The sequence below is a fragment of the Dendrobates tinctorius genome, unplaced genomic scaffold (genome assembly GCF_039654945.1).
Source record: "Dendrobates tinctorius isolate UK_male_01 unplaced genomic scaffold, ASM3965494v1 ptg000086l, whole genome shotgun sequence".
In the NCBI taxonomy this organism is placed as follows: Eukaryota; Metazoa; Chordata; class Amphibia; order Anura; family Dendrobatidae; genus Dendrobates; species Dendrobates tinctorius.
In genome coordinates this window covers 61,271,979-61,295,069 of record NW_027361754.1, presented here as the reverse complement: position 1 = coordinate 61,295,069, position 23,091 = coordinate 61,271,979, and the positions used below count along the sequence as shown (strand labels likewise).

Sequence of the window (23,091 nt, the reverse complement as noted above, 5' to 3'; positions counted from 1 at the left end):
ACATGCTGTTTTATGGGGGCATTCAACTATAGGAAAAAAAATGCAACCAAAGAAAAAGAAAAAACAGTTTTCATGAAATCTCATCCGCTGTAAGGATATTTTCACATGTGGCTTTTTTCTGTGTAATTGCTGCATAAAACATTCAGTGGTTTCCTGCCACCGCTCTCGTTTTTGGTGCAGTAAAAAACCCTGCAAAAACACAATGTGTGAACATATCCCAAACTGTCTACTAGAAACGGCATTAATCATTAAAAACAAACTGGGCGCTACATACCCTCCCCAGGTCCAGGGTCGACCCTACACCGCAGCTTTGGTCTTCGCTCTGAGATGTAGTGGAGATATAGATTTCCTACACCTGTATGCACAGGGGATGGCACGGAGTATTTGTTAAGTGGATCGGCTCCAAAATCCTCTTCCTATTTCATTCAACGGAAACCCACTTTGTAGTTCATCCGGCGAGACAGAACTTTTTTTCTGATGAAGCAGTGAGATGTCACTTCTCTGAAGAGGATCCCTCGTGGAATCCGCTCCAAATTTGACACTTTACAAAAAATGTTGTGTGTACAAAGCCTGAAAATTGCAGCAGCGGGTGTAAAGAGAAATATGGCAGCATTATTGGGCCGATACGCTGGGATGAGAGAATCTACTGCCATGTACATGTAGGTGTACAATGAGCCGTGGAAACAATGAGCAACAAAAACAATGAGCCACAAAAACAATGAGCTATGTAAATAATGAACTGTGTTAACAATGAGCCATGCAAACAGTGAGCTGTGTAAACAGCGTAAACATTGAGCCACATAAGCACTGATCTGTGTAAACAGTGAACCGTGTAAACAATGAGTCCTGTAAACAGTGAGCCGTGTATGCAGTGAGCCATGTAAACAGTGAGCCGTGTAAACAATGAGTCATGTAAACAATGAGCTATGTAAACAATGAATCTATGTAAACAAAAAGATGTGTAAAACAGTGAGCTGTGTTAACAATGGGCCGTGTAAACAATGAGTTGTATAAACACTGAACTATGTAAACAGTGAAAGGTGTAAATAATGAGTCATGTAAACAGTGAGCCATGCAAACAGTGAGCCGTGTAAACAATGAGCTATGTAAACAATGAGTTGTGTAAACAACAAGCTGTGTAAATAGTGATCAAGATAAACAATGAGCAGTGTAAACCGTGAACCATGTAAACAATGAGTTGTATAAACAATTAACCATGTAAACAATGAGTTGTGCAAACAATGAATCTACGTAAACAAAGAGATATGTAAACAGTGAGTTGTGCAAACAGCGTAAACAATGAGCCATGTAAACCCTGATCTGTGTAAACAGTGAACGGTGTAAACAACGAGTCATGTAAACAGTGAGCAGTGTAAACAGTGAGTCGTGCAAACAGTGAGCCGTGTAAACAATGAGTTCTGTAAACACTGAGCGGTGTAAACAGTGAGGAAGGTAAACAATGAGCAGTGTAAACCGTGAACCATGTAAACAATGAGTCATGCAAACAATGAGCTGTGTAAACAAATAATCTATGTAAACAAAGAGATGTTTAAACAGTGAGCTGTGTAAATAATGGGCCGTGCAAACAATGAATTTGCATAAACAGAGTCTTGTAAACAATGTATCCGAATAAACAATGAGCTGTTTTACCCCTTAGTGACTGTCATTTTGCAGCTTAATGACCAGGGCAATTTTTACAATTCTGACCGCTGTCACTTTATGAGGTTATAACTCTGGAACACATTAACGGATCCCGTTGATTCTGAGAATGTTTTTTCACGACATATTGTACTTCATGTTAGTGGTAAAATTTATTCGATAAGTCTTATGTTTATTTATGAAAAAATGGAAATATGGCAAAAATTTTGAAAATTTAGCAATTTTAAAAATTTTAATTTTTGTGCCCTTAAATCAGAGAGATGTGTCACACAAATTTCTTAATAAATAACATTTCCCACATGTCTACTTTACATCACCACAATTTGGGAAGCAAAATTTTTTTTGTTAGGAAGTTATAAGGGTTAAAACTTGACCAGCGATTTCTCATTTTTACAACAAAATTTACAAAACCATTTTTTTTTTAGGGACCACATTACATTTAAAGTAATTTTGAGGGGTGTACATAACAGAAAATACCCAAAAGTGGCACCATTCTAAAAACTAGACCCCTCAAGGTGCTCAAAACCACATTCAAGAAGTTTATTAACCCTTTACCTGCTTCACAGGAACTAAAGCAATGTGGAAGGAAAAAATTAACCTTTACATTTTTTTTGGAAAAAATTTATTTCAGAACCAACTTTTTTTTTTTTCACAAGTGTTAAAAGTGAAAATCAACCACAAAATTTGTTGTACAATTTCTCCTGAATACGCGGATACCCCATATGTGGGGGTAAACCACTTTTTCAGCACACGGCAGAGCTCGCAAGGGATGGAGCGCCGTTTGACTTTTTCAGCGCAGAATTGGCTGGAATTGAGATCGGATGCCATGTTGCGTTCGGAGAGCCCTTAATGTGCCTAAACAGTGGAAACCTCCAACAAGTGACCCCATTTTGGAAACTAGGAACTTATCTAGATGTGTGGTGAGCACTTTGAACCTTCAAGTGCTTCACAGAAGTTTATAACGTAGTGCCGTGAAAATTAAAAATAATTTTTTTTCCACAGAAATGATCTTTTCGCACCCAAATTTTTATTTTTACAAGGGTAACAGGAGAAATCAAACCCCCACAGTTGTTGTGCGATTTGTCCTGAGTACGCTGATACCCCATATGTGGGGGGAACCACTGTTTGGGCGCATGGGAGAGCTTGGAAGAGAAGGAGTGCCATTTTGGAATGCAGACTTTGATGGAATGGTCTGCGGGCGTCATGTTGCATTTGCAGAGCCCCTGATGGGCCTAAACAGTGGAAACCCCCAACAAGTGACCCCATTTTGGAAATTAGACCCCCCAAGGAGCTTATCTAGATGTGTGGAGAGCACTTTGAGCCTCCAAGCGCTTCACAGAAGTTTATAAACGCAGAGCCGTGAAAATGAAAAGTCTTTTTTATTTCCACAAAAGTGATTTTTTTAGACCCCAATTTTTAGACCCCCAAAGATGGTAGATAGTGGAAACCCCTCAATTCTTGCTCCAACCCTAACCCCAACACACCCCTAACCCTAATCCTAACCCTAATCCCAACCTTAATCCCTAATCAAAATTCTAATCCTAGTTCAACCCTAACCCTAATTCTAATACTAGCCCAAACCGTAGCCCTAACCCTAACCCTAGCCCAACCCTAACCCTAGCCCTAACCCTAGCCCTCACTCTAGCCTAACCCTAACCCTAACTCTAGCCTAACCCTAACCCTAATGGAAAACTGAAAAAAAAAATATTTTCTTTATTTCGTTATGTTGTCCTAACTAAGGGGGTGATAAACGGGGGGGTTATGTACTATTTTTTCATTTTGATCACTATGATAGTTTATCATAGTGATCAGAATGGAATCTGCCAGCCGGAGCAGGCAGATTCCCGGCGTCCGCACAGCGCATGCGCCCGCCATTTTCTTTCTATAGGGTTAATAACGGTGATCGCAAAAGCGGGGTCGGTAAAAACTGACCGATTCATTTTTTCTGGGGTCTCGGCTACCCCCGGCTGCCGAGACCCTGGAGAAAATCCGTCACTGGGGGGGCGCTATTCGCTTTCTCCATAGCGCCGTGAATTAGCGGCGCTGTGGTTTTAGTACACTTAATTACTGCCGTTAAAAGGCGTATCGGCGGTCGCTAAGGGGTTAAACAATGAATCCATGTAAACAACGATCTGTGTAAACAGTGAGCCATGCAAACAATGAACTATGCAAACAATGAGCCGTGTAAACATTGTGTCGCCTCCCTTCTTTGATCTGGTTTCCTTGTGCAATCCTGCTCCAAACGTTATATTGAAACCAAAAGACTGAAATAAAAATTGATATGGATTTCTCTTGTAAACTACGTCAGATATTTCCACCTTTAAAAAGAAAAAACGCTCTGAAAATACCCCGAGAATCATTACAGAACGTGATGGAAAATAATTGCTCGTCCTGCTAACAATAGTATACCCAAGCCACGTGACTTTTGGAAAAACTCTTGAAATTGGCTGCGGACAAGGGAGTAGCTGGTAATATTTTTGTGTTATTGCTACAAGTTGAGTGATTTTAAAAGCGACCCTTTTCCTTCTTTCTCGTAACTTGCCTCATGGAGTAAGAGAGATGATCGGCTACTTATATTTTAAGATCGAGGCTCGCTCGGGTCATTTACAGGTGCATCTCACAAAATAAGAACATCAAACATTTATTTCAGTTCTTCAATACAAAAAGTGATGCTCATATATTATATAGAGTCATTACAGAGTGATCTATTCCAAGTGATTATTTCTGTTAATGTTGATGATTACGGCTTACAGCCAATGACAACCCAAAAGTCATTATCTCAGTAAATTAGAATAATTAACAAAAAACACCTGCAAAGGCTTCCTAAGTGTTTAAAAAGGTCCCTTAGTCTGTTTCAGTAGGCTCCACAATCATGGGGAAGACTGCTGAATTTACAGATGTCCAGAAGGCAGTCACTGACACACTCCACAAGGAGGGTAAGTCACAAAAGGTCATTGCTAAAGAAGCTGGCTGTTCAGTTATAATTTAGTGAGAAGCACCGGTATGTGCCTGTCGGAAAGGACGCACCACTTTTTTTTTCATGTGGATTTAGGAGTGGATCTGGTACAAAATACAAGAACTGCTCCAAATACACTATTCTTTGTGGATTTTGGAGACGATCCGCTTTAATGTCGCGGTACAAAAACCTTCAGGACACGTGCACACTGGAGATTCATTCTTCTGGCGGAGCCATCAGAAAAAGAAATGTGGCACCGACACACTAAGACTAGTGATGATTGAACGTGCTGGGATAAGGTGCTCTCTGAGCATGCTCGGGTGCTAACCGAGTGACTTCGGCGTGCACGAATAATATGTTTGAGTCCCCTCGGCTGCATGTCTCGTGGCTGTTCAGACTGCACGATTATGAAACGAGACTTCCTAACGTTCACAATAACATTGCAGTGTGACTGGACCTAAAGTTCCGACATCTGGTCATGAAAATCTTCCCCATGAAAATCTGCCCCAAAACACGATATTTGATTACAAAATACTCTGCATTTCCGCACTAGATCGGACGTGCCGAGAACACGCTGCAGGCATCTTACACCGCAAGTAAATGGGATCTGTTTTGAACATTGTACTGAACTTCTGCTGCTAAAATTCCCCTGGGGTGGATTCATGTGGGAAGGATTCTGTGACAGAAATATCGGCATGTCAATTTATGCTGCAGATATTAGAGCAGATATCATACTAAGGGCTCATGCACATTGCCATACTTTCAGTCCGAATGTTGATCTGACAAAATATTGGTTTGCACTTGGACCGTTAGTCTAAGAGGCAGTGCGTATGTCCCATATTTTCCTCAGACAAACCACAAAAACGCAGCATGCCCGAGTTGGATCAAATATTCAGAGCACTCTCGGCCATGCAAGTAAATGTCTCTGTAGAAAACACCAGACTGCACTCGGATGATATCTGAGTGCAGCCTGATTTTCACAGACTGGCACAATAAGGAAGATAGGGAAAAAAAATTCTCCATCTTCTCCATTGTGAGAATCAGATCACACTGTGATCATAATCTAATTAGCATAATTGACTCAATTATCTCAGATGAGGGAAGCCACAGCTGTCTGACCATAGCCTCAAAGAAATGATAAAGTCACAGCCAGTCATACCAATATCCCTAAGGCCACGCTCACACCTTCAGTATTTGGTAAGTATTTCACATCAGTATTTATAAGCAAAAACCAGAAGTGGGGACATGTTTCTAATTATACCCTGCTCAAAAAAATAAAGGGAACACTAAAATACCACATCCCAGATATCTCTGAATGAAATATTCCAGTTTCAGATTTTTATTCATTACATAGTGGAATGTGTTCAGAACAATAGAACATAATGATTATTAATGTAAATCAAAATGAATATCCCATGGAGGTTTGGATTTGGAATTATACTCAAAATCAAAGTGGAAAATCAAATTACAGGCTGATCCAACTTCAGTGGAAATGCCTCATGACAAGGAAAAGATGCTCAGTTTTGTGGGTGGCCTCCACGTGCCCGTACGACCTCCCTACTGTACAATGCCTGGGCATGCTCCTGATGAGGCAGCAGATGGTGTCCTGAGGGATCTCCTCCCAGACCTGGACTAAAGCATCCGCCAACTCCGGGACAGAATGTGGTGCAACGTGACACGTTGGTGGATGGAGCGAGACATGATGTCCCAGATGTTCTAAATCGGATTCAGGTTTGGGGAACAGGCGGGTCAGTCCATAGCTTCAATGCCTTCATCTAGCAGGAACTGCTGACACACTCCAGCCACATGAGGTCTGGTATTGTCCTGCATTAGGAGGAACCCAGGGCCAACCGCACCAGCATATGGTCTCACAAGGGGTCTGAGGATCTCATCTCGGTACCTAATGGCAGTCAGGCTACCTCTGGCGAGCACATGGAGGGCTGTGTGGCCCTCCAAAGAAATGCCACCCCACACCATTACTGACCCACTGCCAAATCGGTCATGCTGAAGGATGTTGCAGGCAGCAGATCGCTCTCCATGGCATCTCCAGACTCTGTCACATGTGCTCAATGTGAACTTGCTTTCATCTGTGAAGAGCACAGGGCGCCAGTGGCGAATTTGCGAACCCTGGTGTTCTGTGGCAAATGCCAAGCGTCCTGCACAGTGTTGGGCTGTGAGCACAACCCCCATCTGTGGACGTCGGTCCCTCAGACCATCCTCATGGAGTCAGTTTCTAACCATTGTGCAGACACATGCACATTTGTGGCCTGCTGGAGGTCATTTTGCACGGCTCTGGCAGTGCTCCTTCTGTTCCTCCTTGCACAAAGGCTGAGGTAGCGGTCCTGCTGCTGGGTTGTTGCCCTCCTACGGCCCCTCCACATCGCCAGGTGTACTGTCCTGTCTCCTGGTAGCGCCTCCAGCCTCTGGACACTACGCTGAAACTCAGCAAACCTTCTTTCCACAGCTCCCATTGATGTGCGATCCTGGATGAGCTGCACTACCTGAGCCACTGGTGTGGGTGGTAGAGTCCGTCTTATGTTACCACGAGTGTGAAAGCACAACCAACATTCAAAAGTGACCAAAACATCAGCCAGAAAGCATTGGTTCTGAGATGGTCTGTGGTCCCTACCTGCAGAACCACTCCTTTATTGAGGGTGTCTTGATAATTGCCATTCATTTCCATCTGTTGTCTATTCCATTTGTACAACAGCATGTGAAATTGATTGTCAATCAGTGTCGCTTCCTAAGTGGACAGTTTGATTTCACAGAAGTTTGATTTACTTGGAGTTATACTCTGTTGTGTAAGTGTTCCCTTTATATTTTGGAGCAGCGTACTTTTCTGTCCCACTCCTGGTTTTGGCTTCCAAAGACTGATATAAAATACTGACCAAATACTGACCGTGTGAACGTGACCTAACCATGAGTAGAAAATCAATAAAAATCACATATATCAGAATGAAGCTAAATTTTAAATTTTCAAGTTCACTATGCAGAATTAAAGAAATATTAAATTAAAATTGTATCTTTTTTCAGCTTTTTACAAAAATAAAGACGTATCTTTCGAACGGGAAAAAAACATAAAAATCAGCTTCAAGTTAAACCGGTCTGGTTGTGAAAAGGTTAAATCCTTGACAATTCGCTTTGGTGCAGAGATTTTTGAGTGGCGTGTCTATAGATCTCTCCCGTATCGCTGTCCGGTAGAATAAGCCACTGGATACCAGTGAGTAATAAGCAGTCCATGAACTGCGCTCCATTGCGAGACCTCCGTCATGCTGGACCGTCCTTGGGAGGACTGGAGTCTGAACTCGTGCTCTCCTCTTGTACGGGAACTCTGAACCTCTCACCTCCTGGGAAGAGACACAAAAGGGAAGAATAAAAATGTTGAATACTGCAGTTGATCCCAAGCTGGGTGCCCAATGTCAGGGTAAAGCTTAGGATTGTGGTAAAATTGCTGGATACCAAGGCCGCTGCGTTTTGCACAAACACTGAGGTTCTGGGGCGGCCGTTGTACCTTCATTATCAGGATAGGCGGAGTCCCAGGGGTTAAATGATGATATAATCTAGTGATGATTCATAAGATTATAGGATGTTAACGAGATCTGTCATAATACAAACTGCATACATTATTAAACGTACATGATGAGGCTGGTGTACTTACTTTGAAAAGTCACATGAGAATGGCTGAATTATTCTTTGTTAAACTTTTTTTCTGTCTAACTACTGGACTCATAAAATGCTCATCATATAATCAGGATTATATAGCCTTGCTGACTCAGGTTTTCAAAGAAAGTACTCTGGCTGACGGGAAGATGTGGGATATTAGGGGTAGTTGTCCGGTGGCTGTGATGGGACGATGTGGGATATTAGGGGTAGTAGTCCGGTGGCTCTGGCTGACGGGATGATGTGGGATATTAGGAGTAGTAGTCCGGTGGCTCTGGCTGACGGGATGATGTGGGATATTAGGGGTAGTAGTCCGGTGGCTCTGGCTGACGGGATGATGTGGGATATTAGGGGTAGTAGTCCGGTGGCTCTGACTGACGGGACGATGTGGGATATTAGTAGTCCGGTGGCTCTGGCTGATGGAATGATGTGGGATATTAGTAGTCCGGTGGCTCTTGCTGATGGGATGATGTGGGATATTAGGGGTAGTAGTCCGGTGGCTCTGGCTGACGGGATGATGTGGGATATTAGGGGTAGTAGTCCGGTGGCTCTGGCTGACAGGATGATGTGGGATATTAGGGGTAGTAGTCCGGTGGCTCTGGCTGACGGGATGATGTGGGATATTAGGGGTAGTAGTCCGGTGGCTCTGGCTGATGGGATGATGTGGGATATTAGGGGTAGTAGTCCAGGGGCTCTGACTGACGGGACGATGTGGGATATTAGTAGTCCGGTGGCTCTGGCTGATGGGATGATGTGGGATATTAGTAGTCCGGTGGCTCTTGCTGATGGGAGGATGTGGGATATTAGTGGTAGTAGTCCGGTGGCTCTTGCTGATGGGATGATGTGGGATATTAGTGATAGTTAGTGTTGAGCATTCTGATACTGCAAATATCGGATATCGGCCGATATTCCCTGTATCGGAATTCCGATACCGAGTACCGATATTTTTTCAATATCGGATATCGGAATCGGAAGTTCCCATAATGCAATGAGCCACTGTTGTGGCTCTGATTGGCTGCCGAAATGACGTCATCATGATGCGCGGTCTGTGCGCATCATGATGCGACGTCAGTTCGGGCCTTCCGGGGGGTCTGTACCGGCCTGCCCGGGTGTCTGTGCCGGCCTGCCGGGGGTTTGTGCCGACTGCCTGGGGGTCTGTGCCGACTGCCGGGGGTCTGTACCGACTGTCCAGGGGTCTGTGCCGGGGGTCTGTGCCGGACTGCCGGGGGTCTGTGCGGACTGCCGGGGGTCTGTGCAGGCATCGTCCGATGGGACTACAAGTCCCATCGGGCGATGCCTGCTACCATGACGGTAATTGACACATTAGCCAATGATGGGACAGTAGTAGTCCCATCATCCGGCTAATGTGTTGAACGTAAAATAAAAAAAAATACATGTCGGGCCCGTCTGAAGTTTGCTAGAGAGCATTTGGATGATCCAGAGGAGTTTTGGGAGAATGTCCTATGGTCTGATGAAACCAAACTGGAACTGTTTGGTAGAAACACAACTTGTCGTGTTTGGAGGAAAAAGAATACTGAGTTGCATCCATCAAACACCATACCTACTGTAAAGCATGGTGGTGGAAACATCATGCTTTGGGGCTGTTTCTCTGCAAAGGGGCCAGGACGACTGATCCGGGTACATGAAAGAATGAATGGGGCCATGTATCGTGAGATTTTGAGTGCAAACCTCCTTCCATCAGCAAGGGCATTGAAGATGAAACGTGGCTGGGTCTTTCAACATGACAATGATCCAAAGCACACCGCCAGGGCAACGAAGGAGTGGCTTCGTAAGAAGCATTTCAAGGTCCTGGAGTGGCCTAGCCAGTCTCCAGATCTCAACCCTATAGAAAACCTTTGGAGGGAGTTGAAAGTCCGTGTTGCCAAGCGAAAAGCCAAAAACATCACTGCTCTAGAGGAGATCTGCATGGAGGAATGGGCCAACATACCAACAACAGTGTGTGGCAACCTTGTGAAGACTTACAGAAAACGTTTGACCTCTGTCATTGCCAACAAAGGATATATCACAAAGTATTGAGATGAAATTTTGTTTCTGACCAAATACTTATTTTCCACCATAATATGCAAATAAAATGAAAAAAAAACAGACAATGTGATTTTCTGGATTTTTTTTTCTCAGTTTGTCTCCCATAGTTGAGGTCTACCTATGATGTAAATTACAGACGCCTCTCATCTTTTTAAGTGGTGGAACTTGCACTATTGCTGACTGACTAAATACTTTTTTGCCCCACTGTACATACTACATACATACTACATACAACATATATACTACATGAATAAAAAACAAATCTGAACTGAGAAAAGTAAGTTAATGTGTATGCACAATGTAAGTGCATATTAACACATGACCATTAACCAGAGAAAACAAAAAGCAAAAAACACAAATATCCTGAACTAAAAAGTAAAAAATATACTGCAAATAATGCATAAAGGTAATAATAATAAGGGTATTTAGTAAACATAATTTTGATCAAAATAATGTACAAGCCATCCCGCCACGTCACGGCAACCCTTGTGGGACAGTCCCTACTCTAGTATTTAAAACCTTTTCACTTGCCAAGTGGCGTGAATGTGAACAAGGGTCGAGCGGCTGAACCACTAGTAACAGCTTAGGCCAGACTGGATGGCTTTCCCAGCTCAGAAAGAGGGCGGTCACACCCATATATGCACTGAATGCACAATGAAATGAATAAAAAACAAATCTGAACTGAGAAAAGTAAGTTAATGTGTATGCACAATGTAAGCGCATATCAACACATGACCATTAACCAGAGAAAACAAAAAGCAAAAAACACAAATATCCTGAACTAAAAAGTAAAAAATGTATACTGCAAATAATGCATAAAGGTAATAATAATAAGGGTATTTAGTAAACATAATTTTGATCAAATAAATATACTACATGCATGCAACACACATACTACATATATACCACATATATACTACATGCATGCAACATACATACATACTACTTATATACTACATGCAACATGCATACTACATATATACTACATGCATGCAACATACATACTACATATATATCACATATATACTACATGCATGCAACATACAACATATATACTACATGCATGCAACATGCATACTACATGCATGCAATATATACTACATGCAACATGCATACTACATGCATGCAACATGCATACTACATATATACTACATGCAACATGCATAATACATATATACTACATGCATGCAACATGCATACTACATATATACCACATATATACAACATGCATGTAACATACATACAACATATATACTACATGCATGCAACATGGATACTACATATATACCACATATATACTACATGCATACAACATACATATATACTACATGCAACATATATACTACATGCATGCAACATACATACTACATATATACCACATGCATACTACATATATACCACATATATACTACATGCATGCAACATACAACATATATACTACATGCATGCAACATACATACTACATATATACTACATATATGCAACATACATACTACATATATACTACATGCATGCAACATACATACATACTACATTTATACCACATGCATGCAACATATATACCACATGCATGCCACATATATATACAACATATATACTACATGCATGCAACATACATACTACATATATACCACATGCATACTACATATATACCACATATATACTACATGCATGCAACATACAACATATATACTACATGCATGCTACATGCATACTACATATATACCACATATATGCAACATACATACTACATATATACTACATGCATGCAACATACATACATACTACATTTATACCACATGCATGCAACATGCATACTACATATATACCACATGCATGCCACATATATATATACAACATATATACTACATGCATGCAACATACATATATACAACATATATACTACATGCATACAACATACATATATACTACATGCAACATATATACTACATGCATACAACATACATATATACTACATGCAACATATATACTACATGCATGCAACATACTACATATATACCACATGCATACTACATATATACCACATATATACTACATGCATGCAACATACAACATATATACTACATGCATGCTACATGCATACTACATATATACCACATATATGCAACATACATACATACTACATTTATACCACATGCATGCAACATGCATACTACATATATACCACATGCATGCCACATATATATACAACATATATACTACATGCATGCAACATACATACTACATATATACTACATGCAACATACATACTACATGCATACTACATACATGCAACATATATACTACATGCATGCAACATACATACTACATATATACCACATGCATACTACATACATACCACATATATACTACATGCATGCAACATACAACATATATACTACATGCATGCTACATGCATACTACATATATACCACATATATGCAACATACATACTACATATATACTACATGCATGCAACATACATACATACTACATTTATACCACATGCATACTACATATATACCACATGCATGCCACATATATATACAACATATATACTACATGCATGCAACATACATACACTCACTGGCCACTTTATTAGGTACACCTGTCCAACTGTGTGTTAAGACTTAATTTCTAATCAGCCAATCACATGGCGGCAACTCAGTGCATTTAGGCATGTAGACATGGTCAAGACAATCTCCTGCAGTTCAAACCGAGCATCAGTATGGGGAAGAAAGGTGATTTGAGTGCCTTTGAACGTGGCATGATTGTTGGTGCCAGAAGGGCTGGTCTGAGTATTTCAGAAACTGCTGATCTACTGGGATTTTCACGCACAACCATCTCTAGGGTTTACAGAGAATGGTCCGAAAAAGAAAAAAAATCCAGTGAGCGGCAGTTCTGTGGCCGGAAATGCCTTGTTGATGCCAGAGGTCAGAGGAGAATGGGCAGACTGGTTCGAGCTGATAGAAAGGCAACAGTGACTCAAATTGCCACCCGTTACAACCAAGGTAGGCAGAAGAGCATCTCTGAACGCACAGTGCGTCGAACTTTGAGGCAGATGGGCTACAGCAGCAGAAGACCACACTGGGTACCACTCCTCTCAGCTAAGAACAGGAAACTGAGGCTACAATTTGCACAAGCTCATCGAAATTGGACAGTAGAAGATTGGAAAAACGTTGCCTGGTCTGATGAGTCTCGATTTCTGCTGCGACATTCGGATGGTAGGGTCAGAATTTGGCGTAAACAACATGAAAGCATGGATCCATCCTGCCTTGTATCAACGGTTCAGGCTGGTGGTGGTGGTGTCATGGTGTGGGGAATTTTTTCTTGGCACTCTTTGGGCCCCTTGGTACCAATTGAGCATCGTTGCAACGCCACAGCCTACCTGAGTATTGTTGCTGACCATGTCCATCCCTTTATGACCACAATGTACCCAACATCTGATGGCTACTTTCAGCAGGATAATGCGCCATGTCATAAAGCTCGAATCATCTCAGATTGGTTTCTTGAACATGACAATGAGTTCACTGTACTCAAATGGCCTCCTCAGTCACCAGATCTCAATCCAATAGAGCATCTTTGGGATGTGGTGGAACGGGAGATTCGCATCAGGGATGTGCAGCCGACAAATCTGCGCCAACTGTGTGATGCCATCATGTCAATATGGTCCAAAATCTCTGAGGAATGCTTCCAGCACCTTGTTGAATCTCTGCCACGAAGAATTGAGGCAGTTCTGAAGGCAAAAGGGGGTCCAACCCGTTACTAGCATGGTGTACCTAATAAAGTGGCCAGTGAGTGTATATACAACATATATACTACATGCAACATGCATACTACATATAGATTCAAAGATTCAAAGAAGCTTTATTGACAGGACTAAATACACATTAGTTTTGCCAAAGCAAGTGTAGAGAAGGGAATAGGGATAGGGACTGTAGGGATGTTGGGTAGGGACTGTAGGAAAGGTGGATGAGGGCAGATCCAGGATGGGGCTATAGAAGTCCATGGCATAGGGAAGGTGGATGGGGGCATGGGGCAGATCCAGGGTGGGGGCCATAGAAATCCATGGCATATCATAGTTCTCTTTCTCGCAGTCTATGACATTCACTCACATATTTCGCTGCTATCTCCACTGCTCTCTCTTCTTCCCCCAGCAGGATGTATGTTTTCTCTTCCTCCTTCATGGTGGTGAAATCCAGGAAGAGATGTGAGAGTCTCCTGAAGTGAGTGTCCCTCACTGCTGAGTATTTGGAGCAGTGTAGCAGGAAGTGGGTCTCTTCCTCCAGGGCCTCCTGGTCACAGTGTTGGCACAGTCTTTCCTCCCTGGGGTTGTAGCTCTGCCTGTGTCGGCCGGATTCGATGGCCAGACTGTGGGCACTGAGTCTATACCGGCTCAGGATCTTGCGGTCTTTGGGGTCCTGGAGTTTCTCCAGGTATGGGGCCAGTCTGTAGTCTCTCTGTAGACTCTGGTACATGGTCAGTTTCTGTGAGCTGATGATGTCGTTCTTCTATATACTACATATATACTACATGAAACATACATACTACATGCAACATACATACTACATATATACTACATGCAACATACATACTACATATATACTACATTCATACATACTACATATATACTACATGCATGCAACATACATACATACTACATATATACTACATGCATACTACATATATACATAGCTGATGCTACCGTTCTCTACGGGCTCCTGGAATCCAATGACGGGAGGTAGGTATCCTTCCGCACTGTATTCCTCCGCCACTGTAAAAAAAAAGTCCCTAGTCTCACTTTATGGCATTGCTGTGTGAGAAATTTCCCATGCAGCTTTTGCCATAATGTGAGACTAGGGACTTTTTTTTATACATGTAGTATATATGTATGTTGCATGCATGTAGTATATATGTAGTATGCATGTTGCATGTAGTAAATATGTAGTATGCATGTTGCATGCATGTGGTATAGATGTAGTATGTATGTATGTTGCATGCATGTAGTATATATGTAGTATGCATGTTGCATGCATGTGGTATATATGTAGTATGTATGTAGCATGTAGTTTATATGTAGTATATATATATGTTGCATGCATGTAGTATATATGTGGTATATATGTAGTATCAGGGCCGGTTTTAGACAAAGTGGGGCCCTAGGCAAAAGTTTAAAGTGGGGCCCCAAATGGTAACATTGTAAAAACACACATTTAGGTTACAATACATGAGCAGGATGCGGATACAGGTGGCAGAGGGGCCTGGAGCCAGTGCTGGCACTGTGGTCCCCATATTCAGGGGCTTTATATCAGCCAATGGGTCTTCCACTAATAGCATTACACAGGAGCATTGCTAGGGTCAGAAAAGATTGGGGGACCCAACCCCAAGACAAAGCGTTGTCCCCCAACCCCCTCTTAAAGGGAATCTGCCACCTACTTTTGGCGGGCTATTTAAATGAGGTCGGTCCGGTCCAATGGTTGGTCCGGTCCAATGGGCGGTGTTTCCGATCTTTGCTGCCTCCCCATCCTTTGCCGCCGGCCGCAGTTTTTTCATGAATAGGATTAGATGTCCGACATATTTTGCGTGTGCGCTAAGCATTCTTGGCTCGTGCACGTGCAGTAAGCTTTGCCCAACTGCGGGCAAAAATGAAAAGCCTGACTGCGCATGCGCCAGTTAACTAAGCCCCAGAAGTATTTTGCTGTGTTCCTGGGCCCAATTAAGCGGCACATGCGCAGTCAGGCTTTTCGGCTTTGCCCGCAGTTGGGCAAAGCATACTGCGCATGCGCGAGCCAAGAATGCTAAGCACATGCACGAAAAATGGTGGACACCTACTCCTATTCATGAAAAAACTGCGGACGGCTGCCAAGGATGGGGAGGCGGCAAGATCGGAAACACCACCCATCGGACCGGACCGACCTCATTTAAATAGCCCTCCAAAAGTAGGTGACAGATTCCCTTTAATTTGTTTTTTTAACACTGCAGATAACACAGCAGGGCTCCCAACTGTCCTGGATCCAGCGGGACAGTCCAATTTTGACACTCCCACCCGCTATCCCGGCCGGGATTGCAGTTTTCCCGTGCTGCGAATCAGCCACCATGCCCACCTGTCGTTTCAGAAGGGGCTGTGTACCGATCGCCATATAATTCCCTCTATGCACAACACACTCCAGAACAGAAGCCCTCCCTGGCTCACGTGACCAGTCATATGACTGTGACCTCATCCTATGTAACACCAGAGATAGCAGAGATAACTCTCGGAGAACAGATAATATAGTAGATGTCACCTGTAGTCCTATGTAACACCACAGATAATCTTACTCTGAAACGCTATGGCTATGTTCACATGCATTTTTTTCAGTAGCCAAAACATGTTCTATTGGCAGTAAAAATGTTGCATTCAAAACACCTGTTTTTCAGCTTGTTTCTGGTGTTCTTTACACTTTTTTCAGCTTTTTTTAAAGTGTGAATGTTTGCTTTGTCTACAGTATGTTAATGGCCACGTTCACACGTTCAGTATATGCAAGTCAAAACCAGGCGGGTGAGAAATCCAGAAGTGGTGACTAGTGTTGAGCATTCCGATACCGCAAGTATCGGGTATCGGCCGATACTTGCTGTATCGGAATTCCGATACCGACTTCCGATATTTTTTCAATATCGGAAGTCGGCATCGGAATCGGAAGTTCAAAGTTGATTGACAGCCGAAATGACGTAATCATGATGCGCGGTGTGTGCGCATCATGATGCGCCGTCATTTCGGGCCTTCCGGGGGTCTCTGCTGGCCTGCCGGGGGGCTGTGTGGACTGCCCGGGGTCTGTACCGGCCTGCCGGGGGGCTGTGCCGGCCTGCCGGTGGTCTGTGCACCCTGTGGGGGTCTGTACCGGCCTGTCGGGGGGCTGTGCCGGCCTGCCGGGGGGCTGTGCTGATGTCCGGGGGTCTGTGCAAGCATCGTCCGATGGGACTATAAGTCCCATCTGGCGATGCCTGCTACCATGACAGTGATTGACACATTAGCCAATGATGGGACAGTAGTAGTCCCATCATCCGGCTAATGTGTTAAATGTTAAAAAAAAAAAAAAAATACTACATACATACTACATACATACTACATGCATGCTACATACATACTACATGCTACATACATACTACATGCATGCTACATACATACTACATGCTACATACATACTACATGCTACATACATACTACATATATACTACATGCATGCTACATACATACTACATGCTACATACATACTACATATATACTACATGCATGCTACATACATACTGCATGCTACATACATACTACATACATACTACATACATACCACATACATACTACATGCATGCTACATACATACTACATACTACATACCACATATATACTACATACATACTACATGCATGCTACATACATACTACATACATGCTACATACATAACACATATATACTACATGCATGCTACATACATACTACATGCTACATACATACTACATATATACTACATACATACTACATACATACTACATGCATGCTACATGCTACATACATACTACATATATACTACATGCATGCTACATACATACTACATGCTACATACATACTACATATATACTACATACATACTACATGCATGCTACATGCATGCTACATGCTACATACATACTACATATATACTACATGCATGCTACATACATACTACATGCTACATACATACTACATATATACTACATACATACTACATACATACTACATACCACATATATACTACATACATACTACATGCATGCTACATACATACCACATACATACTACATACATACTACATACATACTACATGCATGCTACATACATAACACATATATACTACATGCATGCTACATACATACTACATGCTACATACATACCACATACATACTACATACATACTACATACATACTACATGCATGCTACATACATACTACATGCTACATACATACTACATATATACTACATGCATGCTACATACATACTACATGCTACATACATACTACATACATACTACATGCATGCTACATACATACTACATGCTACATACATACCACATACATACTACATACATACTACATGCTACATACATACTACATATATACTACATGCATGCTACATACATACTGCATGCTACATGCATGCTACATACATACTACATACATACCACATACATACCACATACATACTACATACAATATATACATAGACATACAGTACATATAACATAGAGTAACATACTTACCAATACTTGTCACATTGTTCCCCGAAGCCATTGTCTTTTACGGAATAAATATTAACATAACAAACCACAAAAATACTCACCCACGATCCGAAGCAGTCCACGAGTGTGTCCCACGACGATCTTGGGTAGAGAACTGCAGCATCAGCTGATGCTGCCGTTCTCTACGGGCTGCAGGAATCCAATGACGGAAGGTAGGTATCCTTCCGCACTGTATTCCTCCGCCACTTAAAAAAAAAAAGCCCTAGTCTCACTTTATGCCATTGCTGTGTGGGAAATTCCCACACAGCAATGGCATAAAGTGAGACTAGGGACTTTTTTTTTTTAAGTGGCGGAGGAATACAGTGCGGAAGGATACCTACCTTCCGTCATTGGATTCCTGCAGCCCGTAGAGAACGGCAGCATCAGCTGATGCTGCAGTTCTCTACCCAAGATCGTCGTGGGACACACTCGTGGACTGCTTAGGATCGTGGGTGAGTATTTTTGTGGTTTGTTATGTTAATATTTATTCCGTAAAAGACAATGGCTTCGGGGAACAATGTGACAAGTATTGGTAAGTATGTTACTCTATGTTATATGTACTGTATGTCTATGTATGTATTGTATGAATGTATTGTATGTAGTATGTATGTAGTATATATGTGGTATGTATGTAGCATGTAGTATGTATGTAGTATGTATGTAGCATGCATGTAGCATGCAGTATGTATGTAGCATGCATGTAGTATATATGTAGTATGTATGTGGTATGTATGTAGCATGTAGTATGTATGTAGCATGCATGTAGTATGTATGTAGTATGTAGCATGCATGTAGTATATATGTAGTATGTATGTAGCATGTAGTATGTATGTAGCATGCATGTAGTATATATGTAGTATGTATGTAGCATGTAGTATGTATGTAGCATGCATGTAGTATATATGTAGTATGTATGTAGCATGTAGTATGTATGTAGCATGCATGTAGTATGTATGTAGTATGTATGTAGCATGCATGTAGTATATATGTAGTATGTATGTAGCATGTAGCATGCATGTAGTATATATGTAGTATGTATGTAGCATGTAGTATGTATGTAGCATGCATGTAGTATATATGTAGTATGTATGTAGCATGTAGTATGTATGTAGCATGCATGTAGTATGTATGTAGTATGTATGTAGTATGTAGTATGTATGTAGCATGCATGTAGTATATATGTGTTATGTATGTAGCATGTAGCATGCATGTAGCATGTATGTAGTATGTATGTGGTATGTATGTAGCATGTAGCATGCATGTAGTATGTATGTAGTATGTATGTAGCATGTAGTATGTATGTAGCATGCAGTATGTATGTAGCATGCATGTAGTATATATGTAGTATGTATGTAGCATGTATGTAGCATGCAGTATGTATGTAGCATGCAGTATGTATGTAGCATATATGTAGTATGTATGTAGCATGTAGTATATATGTAGTATGCATGTTGCATGCATGTAGTATATATGTAGTATGTATGTTGCATGTAGTATATATGTAGTATGCATGTTGCATGCATGTAGTATATATGTAGTATGTATGTTGCATGTAGTATATATGTAGTATGTATGTAGCATGTATGTAGTATGTAGTATGAATGTAGCATGTATGTAGTATGCATGTTGTATGTATGTAGCATGTATGTAGCATGTAATTTTTTTATTTTTTTTTTTACATTCAACACATTAGCCGGATGATGGGACTACTACTGTCCCATCATTGGCTAATGTGTCAATCACTGTCATGGTAGCAGGCATCACCCGATGGGACTTGTAGTCCCATCGGACGATGCCTGCACAGACCCCCGAAGCCTGCACAGACCACAGGCAGGCCGGCACAGCCCCCCGGCAGGCCGGCACAGCCCACCGGCAGGCCGGCACAGCCCCCCGGCAGGCCGGCACAGCCCACCGGAGCCTGCACAGACCACCGGCAGGCCGGCACATCCCCCCGGCAGGCCGGCACAGACCACCGGAGCCTGCACAGACCCCCTGGCAGGCCGGCACAGCCCCCCGAAAGGCCCGTACAGACCCCAGAGAGGCTGTACAAGGCAAAAACAGGGTTTTTCTTATTCCGATACCGGAAGTCCCATAGACTTGAATGGGACTTCCGGTATCGGAATCGGCGATACCGATACTTTTTTTTTAAGATCGGCCGATCCATTCCGATCCGATACTTTGAAGTATCGGACGGTATCGCTCAACTCTAGTGGTGACATGTTTCTACTATACTTTTCCTCTGATTGCTCCACTGCTGTTTCTGCATTACAAATCCTGATGTGAAATCCTGACCAAATACTGAACGTGTAAATGAGACTTAATAGTTTAATTCACCAAAAACACTTAAAAAATTGCAGCGAAAAATGCCGTTGAAATAACTGCAGTTTTTTTTTTATTCTTTCATTGCTTTCTACGGGTGAAAACACACTGAATGAAGTGACAAGCTGCAGATTTAAGCGCATGCAGGAGAATTCGGAAATCTCATATGTTTCGCTGGCACTTTATAAAGCAGCTTTTGACCGTGTTCATATGCAGAATTTCTGCAGCTTTTTCTTCTGAAAATAAGAAGTTTACGGCATTTTATAGCACAAGCAAAGACTGAGATTTTCCGAGATCTCCTCACACCCTTTTATTTTCTCCTGACTGAATTTCACAACTGCAGCGTTTTTAAATCCGCAGAGTGTCACTTCTTTCAGCAATTTTTTTCACCCGTAGAAAGCAATGAAAAAGTTTAAGAAAAGCTGCAAATGTCGCAACGCTGTTTTCGCTGCGTTTTTGATGAATAAAACGAACTTTATTAAACATGTACTGTAGACAAAATGCACATTGTAAAATAAAAAACAGCAAAGCTCTTAGGGTCTGTGTCCACAATCAGTAAACTCTGGATGCTGCGTACATCTGCAGCATCCAACGCGCAGCATCCAGATGTTACAGCACAGTGGGGGGGATTTCTAGAAATTCCATGTCCACTATGCGTGCACATACTCCCGCACCTCACCCGCAGAGACGGACATGCAGCACGACTCTCCAGACCACAGCATGTCAATTTATCTAATATAGATGCGAGTCTCCGCAAGAGAAATCTCACCCCTACGATGTATTGGGTGCAGTGATTCTGCACGGTTCAGTGACCACTCGTGGAATCACCTGCGTTCAACAGATGGAGCACATGTCCGCTGCGTCCAAAGTGCTGCCATTTCCGGATCGTCTGCACATACCCTAAAAAATGGGCATTTTGAAAGCAGTGTTTTTACTGCCAAGAGAGCCGGCTTTGGCTGCAAAAAAAATGCACCAAAAACGCTGATTCCTATGCACACCTGTACTATATATGTGTATGGTTTACCCTTATTTCACATGGGAATTCATTTATTTCTATATCATAAATCCCCTGATTCAGCAGACAATATCCCTGTCTTGTGTCATTCGGACAGTAGTGACAGGAGGTCGCCCTGTCACATTACAAGCAGTGATTAGTGACTGTGGTCAGAGCTGATGCTGATCGCTGCTGTATGTGGCTGTGATACTGATCCTACAGCGATCAGCACAGAGCTCCAGACCACAGTGAGTAAATCACTGCACTCTAATGTGTTATTGCTGCTCTTACCAGGTTCTGTGGCTTCACTTTGGCATATCCATTCTCAGGACAGTGCTAGGAGCAGCCATGATCAGGACTATGGAGGAGACATACAGAGCTGCAGGCATCTCCTGGCTGTCATTGTGCTGTAATCGACCCCTCCCCCTCACTCTCAACTTTTAACCTGACTGCAGGGAGAAAGTGACAGGGGGGGCTCAAGGGGATTTGCGAGAGACGCTCCAAGACTTCAGAGCAATGCACAACATTATTCACTGCTGTACACCCTCTGGGCACTTCATAAATGGGCAGCAGATGCAGGGGGCCCCCTTTGTAGGTGGGGGCCCCAGGCATCTGCCTGGTCTGCCTGGTGGAAACACCGGCCCTGTGTAGTATGCATGTTGCATGCATGTATATATGTTGTATATATGTATGTTGCATGTATGTGGTATATATGCAGTATATATGTGGTATATATGTAGTATGTATGTTGCATGCATGTAGTATATATGTAGTACATATGTAGTGTGCATGTTGCATGCATGTGGTCTATATGTAGTATGCATGTAGTATATATGTAGTGTGCATGTAGTATATATGTAGTATGTATGTTGCATGCATGTAGTAGAGTTGAGCGACTTTTGGTTTTTTAGGGTCGCGTTTCGTTTCGTGAAACCCGACTTTTCCAAAAGTCGGGTCGAGCAAGATCGTCCGATTATAGGGAAAAGTCGGGGTCGTCCCGAAACACGAAACCCAATGTAAGTCAATGGGGAATAAAAGTCGGCAGTGAGAGGAGGACAGGAAACACACCTACAGTGCCCATTTGAATGCCAAAAGCATCAATTCTTCTTACTTAAGCTTGTCAACCTTAATTAACTTCATAATACAAGTTACGCACTGAAAAATGGGG

General features: G+C 42.3%; 1 long non-coding RNA gene across 1 annotated transcript; it reads right to left on the bottom strand.

The window, feature by feature from the left end:
* Nucleotides 1-2,667: 2,667 nt before the first annotated feature.
* Nucleotides 2,668-22,325, bottom strand: LOC141097946 (uncharacterized). Its single transcript, XR_012234100.1, has 2 exons — nt 22,215-22,325; nt 2,668-7,962 (listed from the first exon to the last, which is right to left on the bottom strand). It is a non-coding gene; the product is annotated as an uncharacterized lncRNA (long non-coding RNA).
* Between the last annotated feature and the right edge of the window lie 766 nt (nt 22,326-23,091).